This window comes from Carica papaya, chromosome 9 (assembly GCF_054855325.1).
Source record: "Carica papaya isolate Zhongbai chromosome 9, ASM5485532v1, whole genome shotgun sequence".
NCBI lineage: Eukaryota > Viridiplantae > Streptophyta > Magnoliopsida > Brassicales > Caricaceae > Carica > Carica papaya.
The window spans coordinates 11,688,682-11,699,464 of record NC_142317.1 but is presented as its reverse complement, the minus strand read 5'-3'; the positions used below and the strand labels follow the sequence as shown (position 1 = coordinate 11,699,464).

General features: G+C 38.7%; 2 pseudogenes; both read right to left on the bottom strand.

Moving 5' to 3' along the window:
- Positions 1-394: 394 nt before the first annotated feature.
- LOC148239859 (putative galactinol--sucrose galactosyltransferase 2) lies at positions 395-7,580 on the bottom strand (annotated as a pseudogene).
- A 380-nt stretch (positions 7,581-7,960) lies between these two features.
- Positions 7,961-10,165, bottom strand: LOC110822927 (aldehyde oxidase GLOX pseudogene; annotated as a pseudogene).
- Positions 10,166-10,783: the final 618 nt, after the last annotated feature.

The window sequence follows — 10,783 nt, the reverse complement described above, 5'->3', positions numbered from 1 at the left end:
TCCATATGCCCCCCATATGAGGAAGATAGTGAGGGACCGTCACCTGACCTATCCATTGAAGTCTATGAGGATTTCGTGGATTCGCAAACCTTGAATGCATGATTGTTTCCGCTCTCTGATGAGTCCAATAGCATAATAATAGAAGTGACCTTTTTTGTATTTTGACATTTGTATTTTGTAGCTACTTCTGACCTAAGTTATATGTGTATTTAGAACTCACATATTTTGTAAGAGATTTGTATTAATTTGCTCCGTTGCATATAATTTTTATCATGCACTCATAATTTCTTTCTATATCTGACACCCACATGCTTTAATTAGCATATGGGATGTCACAGTAACCACTAGGCCAAACCTACCAATTATTCTTTTTTCCAAAAAAGAAAATTAAATATCAGTCTAATCCCCGGTGCAAAGGGAAGAACCTTACATGAAACATATCTCAATATGGAACTGCAAATTCCCCTAAAAAAAGATTGTTAAAAGAATCAGAAGAAACATGTAAGGTGTGAAATGCTGGATTTCCTTGTCACTGTAGTCTTCAGTGAACTGATAATCTAAAGGCCCGGAACTTAAAAGAAAATAAAGTTATGAATTAAATACAGAAGCGAAACAATAGAGTTTAGGGTTTACACTTCTTATACAATTATTTAGAATGCTCAATAGTGTTGCGGGAATGACTATTCTAAAAGAACAAACAAAATAAAAGAAATAAATAAAATGCAATATGCTGAGCATTTTAAGACGACCTTCACTAGTTTTTGAAGGGAGTCCGGGTGGTGAACTATTCACAACGCTGTTGTTGATCGGGATTTGGGTCTTACTCCTCTTGATCTAAAATATTTAATGAAAGGGTGAGCTACACTAACCCAGTACGAATATCACACTACTCACCGATACAGAAACTAAAAGTTGGTAAAAATCATAAAAACAACTAATGGAACTCTTGATTTAAATAAATTCATTTATCATAAGAAAAAATAATTTATTACATATATTTACTGTTGCGAGATTTTCAAAATCAACCTATAGAGATATAATAATTCAAATAATATTCCAATCTCATTTTCAAGTGAGCGATAACAACCACTTTTCCTTTTTATTTGCCTACTAGTATCCCTGGAGGCCCATAAGGATGTCCCACTACACGTGAACCAATATTCAATATTGTCAACTAACCGGCCGTTCCCATACCCCATCTGGTATGAGTACCAAAAATATCATCCCTCAATATCTCGTCCGATATGAGTGTGAATCGGACCATCCTCATACCCCATCCGGTACGAGTGTACAAAAATACCAATCTTCAATACCCCGTCCGATATGAGGCAACGTTCACGGTAAGGTTCTCTATGTACCTGGTCCATCCACCATCTCCTAGGATATCCAATGAGGCTACCATTCATTAATTCACATGACTAATCAATTTTTCGTTTGCATATTAATGTCCAATTTCAAAGTTAACCATAAATCATGTAAAACAAACAATATATATATCAAGGAAACACAATTGAATCAATTAACCATTCCAGTATATCATCATGTATTTAAAGCTGTAAATTTAACCATTAGTTAAACATGACAACAAATAAATGACTAACCGGTTTTCGGCTCCATTAGTAACCTGTAATTATTTTCAAAATTTTCTAAGTTATATAAAATACTATATTATCGATTATTAAGCTTCAATTTTATAACAGGAAATAAGGTGAGGGATTCTTACCCGAATCGATGTCTAAAATACCGAACTTTTAGCTGCACCTACTAACAGTCCCCGGGTTTCCTAAATTTTTTTGCGAAGATTAAAACACGCTTCATATACCTAAAAATACTCCAAAAAATCCAGAATTGGTGTTAAAAATCTTTTTGGGTCAATTTCTGAATTCCACAATGATGGCACCGCCGCTCACTACGGCAGTTTGCCTCAGCTTGGCCGTTTTCAGCCAGTTTTGATTGATTTCGGTTAGTTTTATACCCATCCCTGCGAGAAAACACGTTAGAGGCCTCGGTTGGCCGAAAAAAGTCATAAAACAAAAACCTACCTGCATCGGAATTTTTTGATGCGACGGCTCTATCGACTCACCTTCGTGGCTGAGTATTTTTTCTCGGTCAACCTGTAGAAAATAAAATGGTGGAAAAATCACACGAAACGGGAAACAGGAACGGGCTTATCAGAGGTGGTTTTGGGTTTTGTCCGCGGCAGCGGTGACAAGCTTTGCCTGCAGTTTTTTACTCATTCGCCTTTCTTTTTATTCTGATTTAGCCATGGGAGTGCTCGGAATCAAATTCTGAGCGGATAGGAGAATTTTTACCTTTTTTGGCTGTCGAAGGTGGCTCCGGCGCGGCGGGGGGCAGTGGTCGGCTCCATTCTCCAGCGATTGGTTATTCTTCTTCGACGGGAGGTTGGCAGCTAGGGTTTGGGTTCGATGTGATGCGAGATATTTATACCCGTCTCGCATTAATCTGGGTCGTTCATCGTGTTTAATCTCGACCATCCAATCACGTTTAAAGAGGAAATAAATCTAAACCGTTCATCACAATTTAATCTCGATCGTACGATTGCGTTTAAAAAAGAAACGAATTTGGACCGTTCATCGCGTTTAATCACGACCTTCTGATCACACCTAAGGAGGGAACAGATCCGAACCATCCATGCACACGGGAACGCTTCCAGGCCGTCCGATCGCAGGGTACGTGGATTGCCAGCGGTTCCTCCTGCATGGCACTGAGTCAGCATACCTTGTCACGCAGCGTTGCCCCAGTTTGTCGGGGCTGCTGATTAGGCGGTCTTACGTGGCACAATTTTTTTTAATTGCGTTTTAACCCCTAATTTCTGATTTTTCTTTCAAAAACACCATCCAAAAGCAAATTTTCACCAATTTTTCCCAAACTTTTTTTCAATTTCATCTTTAACCTATTTTTTTCCTAATTTCACATTAAATAAAAATTTATTAATTTTAAAATTATATTTTTATTCATTTTTTAAATTTTAAAATTAATCCCGAACCAAATTTTGGGCCCGAGTATTACAGATAGCATATAACCACTTAGATAAGGTTTATATGAATACATGTAATGTTTTGTGATGGAAGAAAATCAGGAAAACATTTAAATTGAGTCCAAGTTGTGACTCATAGAGCATATCACATTATTTTCTTTGAAGTTCCTCCTAACAAACTGCTCAAGTGCTTGTATATACTGTTTAGTCATAACCACCCGTCCACTATCCATAACCTAAGGTTTCTATCACATTCTGAATATCTACCTTCACTCCATCAACATCGCAGCTTGCTAGATAGCAATGGAAATCATTGAAGAAGTTGGATATTTTCTTGGGGTCAATGATGCCAACTCCATACTTCTCCAAGCTGTCCATGGCAATATCTCTAAGATTCCCCACGTTACCAGGTGACTGAATGGGATGTATAACCTTTGGGTTGTATTTCTTCATTATTTCAGATGGTGGCAAAACCCCTCCCCAATAACCAGGTAAAACATGCCACATGTAGACATACCTGCATCAGTTTAGAATTTTCTTACTATTCCCAGATTAAAACTACAGATAAATCTCCATGAAATTATAAAAGATAACATGCCTTACTTTATTCCATACTTCTTTTTGATGATATCAATAAGCTCATGAAGATCAGAACATGTGTTATTTGAGCCTGAACTCCTAAATTTACCATTCTCCTTGAAGTTTACCAATCTGAATGCAAACCTATTGATCCATTGAGGTAGTAAGCAATGTAAATCAGTATGAGGAGAATGACTAATTTAAATCAGTACTTCTGAAAGGAAATCAATCAGTACATTTCATAAAAAAAACTTACTGTGTCCCTTCAGCAAAAGGTTCACCTTCTTTTCGAAATGCATTTACCACATCTTGCCATCCATCGTCGATTATTACAAACTTTGGTGCACAACCTCCTCTAGAGAAACTGGGGAATGAAACAAAAAGAACAAAAGGTCAGCGACCTGAACTAGTATCATCAATTAAAAACTAGTGTTGACAATCTAATTGTACCTTTCAAGGCCATCTATGATTCCTTGTGGATTTACTTCCCTATAAAAAACATCCCAAGTGCACCAGATAAACCAGTCCAAATGTGTAGGTACCTGTTTCACGGAAAAGTTTCTTGATCAAATTATCAAATGGTATGCACATATGTATCAACAATGAGCTCGTCACCACCTTGTTATCGATATGACAAAAAGTACCCTTATACTCCTCCAGAATCCTACACAAACACCCAAAAAGAAATCCTCTTGCATCTTGTAACTTTAAATAAGGAACTTACAAGAATTAGAGGATTGAGATCCCAAATATAACCAACTTGATTGAATTCCTTATGAGCTCGTATGGGTTATCCCCTAAATTTGTAAAAACTACTTCCAACGTTTGGGAGGTTTGAACATTGGCATCTCCTGAATAAATCAACAATGGAAACTAAACAATTTCTCAAGTAATGCCCAAAAGAAATTTGAAATCTGGTTCTCTACATAGAACCACCAACCAAAAACCCCAACTAACCACTTTCAGCACAGAACTGGAGTGTAACGACCCCAGAAATCTAAAAGGAAATATATAATAATTTAAGTGCGGAAACGAAATAAAAGGTTAAGGTTTACCTCTCTTATACAATGACTTAAAAGTACTAAACAAACATTACGGAATGAATTCTCTAAAAGAAACACAAGAAATGCAAAAAGTAATAGAAAATAGAAAGTATCTAGCATATACTCGCAATCTTTCTGCGGATCGGGCTCTAGAACCAGGTACACTTGATCTGAAATGGTTATATAAAGGATGAGCTATACTAGCCCATAAGGATATCACACTATATCACCTGCACAGAAGCAAATGTTGATAGAAAACTAAAACAATTAATAGAGCACTAAATTTAGCAAATTCGTTTACCAATCATAAAATCATTTACTCTTCACTTACCATTGTAGAATTTATGAGAATAACCTATATAGGCAATAATATCATACAGATCATAACTTCATGCACGATCAGCACCATAGAACATATCATAAATTCATATTCATTAACAATAAACTAAATCATAACCATTTCTCGTTTCAGCAGTCTACTAGTATCCATGGGGATCCATAGGGGTATCCCCGCTACACGTGAACCATTTCCCTTAACAATCTCAATCACAGGGCCGTCCCTAGACCCCGTCCGGTATGAGAGTGAAGTGGGCCGTCCCCATACCCCGTCCGGTATGAGACAACGTTCACAGTAGGGTTCCCTATGAATCCGGTCCATCGACAATCTCCTAGGATATCTAGTGAGGCTGTCATCTTATCTATTTATTTGATCACACCATTTTCCTGTTTCCTCTTAGTCTCCATTACCAAATTAAAGATAATCACATAAATAAATAAACATGCGTTCGGTAATATAATCATATCTTAAATCTCAAAATTAAACAGTGGTCAGGTAAGGCAGTAATACATGCATTTAAACTAAAAAATAGATAAATCAGATACCATCATGCTTTTAGACTGTAAAATAAATCAACAGAAATCAATAGAGAACAATGTCCGGTTCGGGCTCTATTAGCAATCCGTAATTAATTATGCACATCTATTTAATTTGTACAAAATACCGTATTATTATTTATTCAAACTTCAAACCTATGATAGAAAATAGGGTGAGGGGTCCTTACTTGATTTAATGCCAAAAAGCTAAATGGTTTACTACGCCTACAGGCAATCCCTGGGTTCCTTGAATTTTTCTCTGAGAACTGAAACGCATTTATGGTACCTACAAATGTTCCAAATAAACCAAAAAATTAGTTCGAGGGGCCTTCTCGGCCAATTTCAGAAATCCAGCCGCCGTGCTCCGGCGACGGCGTAGCTGCTCGTGGCGGCAGTCCACCTCGGGTCGGCCATTTTCAGCTGAATTCGGTCGATTTTACTTCGATTCCTGCGAGCACACACGCTAAAGTGCCTCAATGGGCCGAAAAAATACGAAAAATCGAAACTCACCGGCGGCGGGGCTCTCCGATGTGGCGGCTCCTCCGCCTCACTTTGTGGTTGGGTGTTTTACTTCGGTCAACCTGTAGAGAAGAAAACGGTGATCACAACGGTGGAAAAAATTTACAAAACGGAAATCGGGAAGGGCCTCATCGAAGGCGGTTTGTGAAATTCTCCGCGGCGGCGCCGCTGAGCTTCGTCGGTGTTTTCCGACCAATTGGCCAGTTCTTTCACTCCGATTTAGCCATGGGTGGATTTAAAATTGAATTTCGTGCAAAATGGAAAATTTTTACCTTTTTTAGCGGTCGGAAAGGGTTCCGGTGCGGCGGCAGGTGGCGACGGTTGGCTCCCCGGTGACTGGGTTGTCTTCTTCGGCAAGGGGTTCTGGCAGCTAGGGTTAGGGTTTGGGTGCGGATAAGGTTATTTATAATCATCCGCTTTTGATCTGGGTCGTCCATCGCGTTTGATCTGGACCGTCCTATTGCGATTAAGTAGAGAGTGAATCTGGCCCGTTCATCGCTATCTAATCTGAGCCGTCCTTGTGCGATTCACTCTGGGCCGTCCGTGCGCACGGCAACGGACCTCAGCCGTTCAATTGCGCACACGCAGATCGCCCACGTGACTCCCCCCGCGTGGCCTCTCACGTCAACACCTCTGCCACTTGGCGCGTCCTGGTTGGTCGGAGCTGCTGACTGAACGTTTGACGTGGCACGATTTTTCTAAATTGCGTTTTGACTTTCGATTTTCGATTTTTCTTTAAAAAATACTCATAAAACTCAAATTTTCACCCATTTTACTCACAATTATTTTTAATTTAATTATTTATTAATTTACTCAATTTTTTATTAAATTAAAATAAAACAAAATATAAATAAATAAATTAAATAATTAAAAAATTATATTTATTAATAAAAAATAAAATAAAATAAAATACCTAAAAAGTTTTTTTTTTTTTAGGTAGGTGTTACATGGAGCGCATTTGCAGGAGTCCCTTACAAAGATGTCCTAAATTTCCCATCCAACACAGGCAACAGAAGAATGAAGAAAATGTTTTCAGTGTCCGCATTGGGTGACATCTCATCACCAATGGCGGGGTCTTCTTTTGTTTCCAGAAGAAGCATTTGAGTTTCCATGGGGATTTCACTGCCGGATTTCCCTACTCGTGGTATCATCCACCAGATTTTAAATCTGAAGAGAGACAGGAACCTGCATTCCCTGCAAGGGGCAGAAGCAATTTGAATCAAACTCCAAAGAAACACCGCATGGAAATGGATTAGATAAATTGTAAAACCAAAATATACCCATCCTAGCTTCAGCTTGTGAATTTAATATTTTGGATGTATGCCATAAAACAGAAATGAATCTTAGAAGAGAGTAACGATGTTCATGCTTTAAAACTCAGAATGCTCATTTCTTTTCCGCACAGTTTCTCCCTAACCAAACATGTGAAATGCTATTATAAGCAGAGACTTAAGAACTCCAAGACTGAAAACATGGCGAGAGCTTGGAACAGTTGAAGTTGCACCTAGGAAAGCTGAACCCGCTGTCACTGGAGCGACAGTGCCATTTTGTGGAATTCCGCTCAGCATCGTATTGCCCCTTACAAAGAGACACCCCTCCCTGATCCTACCCATTTCTATTTATACAGACAACTTCAAGAAGGATCAAGTCTGTTGTCTTCGATCAGAAACACCAAAAGAAGCCTCGAGCTGAAGTTTTAAGAAGTAGCCAATACCAGGCAATCTGGAAGCCGGTTCAAAAAAGATAAAAGAAGTTTTCCGAGTTTACCAATCCAGTTCCTGATGCATCTTTGAATGTTAATTCTTCAAAATGATTATGGAGAAAACATGCTGAGAGAGAAAAAAATTTTTCTAGACCCATTTGGTGGAAAAGACTGAACTGGAAGAATTCAGAAGAATTGAGACTTTTCTTCACTGAAAAAAGAAAAAGAAAACAAAGAAAGATGACGTGATTTGAAAGTATATTTTTTTTGCATAAATATTCATTTGTTCGATATGCAGCATGGTGGCATAAGAATACTGGAAAGATTTATCTTCAAACTTGGACGTGGCAGCTAGCAGGACATGAAACCTGTTTAGCAATTTCTATTTATACATTTCATTAACATGCAATAAATATATTATTCTTGAGAGAGAACCAAAAAAAGAAATATAATTATATAAACAGAGTGATCAAGCATGGACGAGCCTGATCCACTGAGATAGACTAGGGATGGCCCCGTTCAACACTGTAAGCAAATAATAACCAGAAGGTGCTACATTTGGGGATTGAGGAGACTCCACAACTGCACTTATCCAACCATCTTGTTCCCTTACAATGCTTCTGCACCTAAGCATCAGCATTCTCTGATTCATTGAAACAGAGTGCGTTGTAAATGGAGGTGCATAAGCGCTGAACTTCACCTCATTGCTTGGCTTCCTCCCCAGCCTGAACCTGACTGTAAAGGCCTCTCCGTACCGGACTCCATCCCTGTTCCTCCCGTAGTTTACAGACACGTTACTTGGTCTGTAATCATGGTACTGTTTACCCATGTAGTGAGGAACAAATGCTTGTAACCTGAGTTCAGTTGGATAAGAGACTTTACTGAAGGTGTAATTGTGGTTAGGGTTGCTACCACCAACTAGTACCCTCCCATCAGGTAAAAGAAGAGCAGATGAGTGATACATTCTTGGTATTCTAGTGGCTTTTTGGACTGAGAATCTCCGACCCAATTTTGCCTTTGGCTTGTAGAGGTAGGGCTGAAGAGCAGCATTAGCTGCATTGTTCCACCCGGCACAGCCATTTTTGGCACCATTGACGATCAGAATATGACCAGTTGGGAGGATCAGCATGTCGCTCATAACACGGGGTCCAGGCATGTTTTCCATATTCCATTTGTGCTTGTTTCCTGTGATCACCATTCTCCCACAGGAGATCAGTCCCTTGAGGAATCTTCTATTGTTCTCTGCAGCTGTATAGGCTCCAGAAGCTGAACCCCCACAAATCATGACTTCCACTTTCTGGAACCTGTTTGTGTGATGTAAAGGAAGAATTACTGATGAACCAGAGCTGGGATAGTTTCTGGAACCACCTCCTGGAATCCTAGGAAAGGTCTTGATAATCTTATCTCGTCTATAACTGAGAAGGACGGAGTCTCGGTTGGCGAAAATGAACAAATTTCCATCTGACGAGAGATGAAGAAACGGGTAAAGATTATTCCCTCCAGCATCCTTCTCATAAGTCTGATACAGGAAGGGAAGATCCATAGGCTTGTCACTTGATGGCAGCTTAGGAACAAATTCATAGGTGAACACTCTCCTTCCACCTACTACAATAACTCGATCATTCTCGGGAAGTAATTGATTGGAAGAACACCAACGTTCATCAGACAATGATCTCCTTGATTGCTTCCAATCACACTGGGCATCGCCACAAGGCCTGAAGTATCTGATTCTATGAGCTCCCCTGCCGTATCCACCTGTCTGAACAAGAGTTCCATTGCTCAGAAAAGAACCGGAAGAGCACCAGGGATCTGTATCAAGCCTTAGAGCTCTAATTTTGTTATCCAAGATATTGAATTCAACTGAATGAGCATAACATGACCAATCTAAATCTTCGCGCCTGATTCCACATCTTGTCCTGTTGTACCTCTGGCGAAGTGGATACCCAGACTGGCCTTCTGTGTTTTGATCAAACATAAGGACAGTATTGTGATGAGTCAATGCCATGTGTGCAGCCACTACTCCAGAGCTGTTCAAGAGAAGCTGCCATCTTCCTTGCTCGCCTCCCAAGGATCCTCCAGCTGCTCGACTAAACCCGAAAAAATGCAGGGACAAGGTAATTACAGTGATCACAATAATAACATCTGCTGCTTTGTCCGCCATTTGCAGCAGAGAGAGAAACTGTTATGCAATGACTTGTGGTACTAACTATGCTTCTTTATAGATGGCTGCGACTGGTTTTAGGCCATTCACTACGAAACCATGCATTCAAGACATATGACTTCGCTCCTTTAAATTCGGTCAGTAGCCAAAAACATGCCACCTGCAGGCACTGCTACAAGAACGAGGAGGAATTGAAACTTTGTGTGACATACAATTTTGCAGGAATTCATGAAAATACTGCACTTAATATGCCCATTCCATTGATATTTCTGGTTTTATAATACATGAAAATTTTCAAGTTTATTCAGGGTTTTTACTGATACCTTAGCTAATCAAATTTTAAGCAATTGCTTTCCCAACTGAAGATAACAATAAATAAAATATCCTCTACCATAGAGAGGATAAACAACATATGTACCTAACCTGAACCTAATAAAATCAAAAAGTTTCCAACTTTTATGTGCATGTGAATAGCATCAGTAACAGATTCAATGATGAATATTTTCTCATCTGAAAATTCTCATTCAAAAATTTTCAAGTAGAACTCATATTTTCCCAACGGTTAGAACCTACTGACGGTAAAATTTTATATAAATTTGATGTACTTCTATCTTCAACAATTAATCCAACATTCAATGTGGATCCAAGATGTGATTGTTCCATTGGTTAAATGCTATTAATGAAAATAATAATTCTTTAGTTTTAACAATAGGTTATAGAAACTTTTTGATTCATTATGTTAATACTCTAAGTTATATACAAGTACAATGATAGAAACAAAAAGTGCAAATTTTCTTGTGATAGTCCGGAACGAGGTAATACTTATAATGTTTCAGCTTGGATACATTTATTTGGTAATTTTATGGATGTTAAATATTACTAAATTAGTTACTTTTTGTTAGTATTAA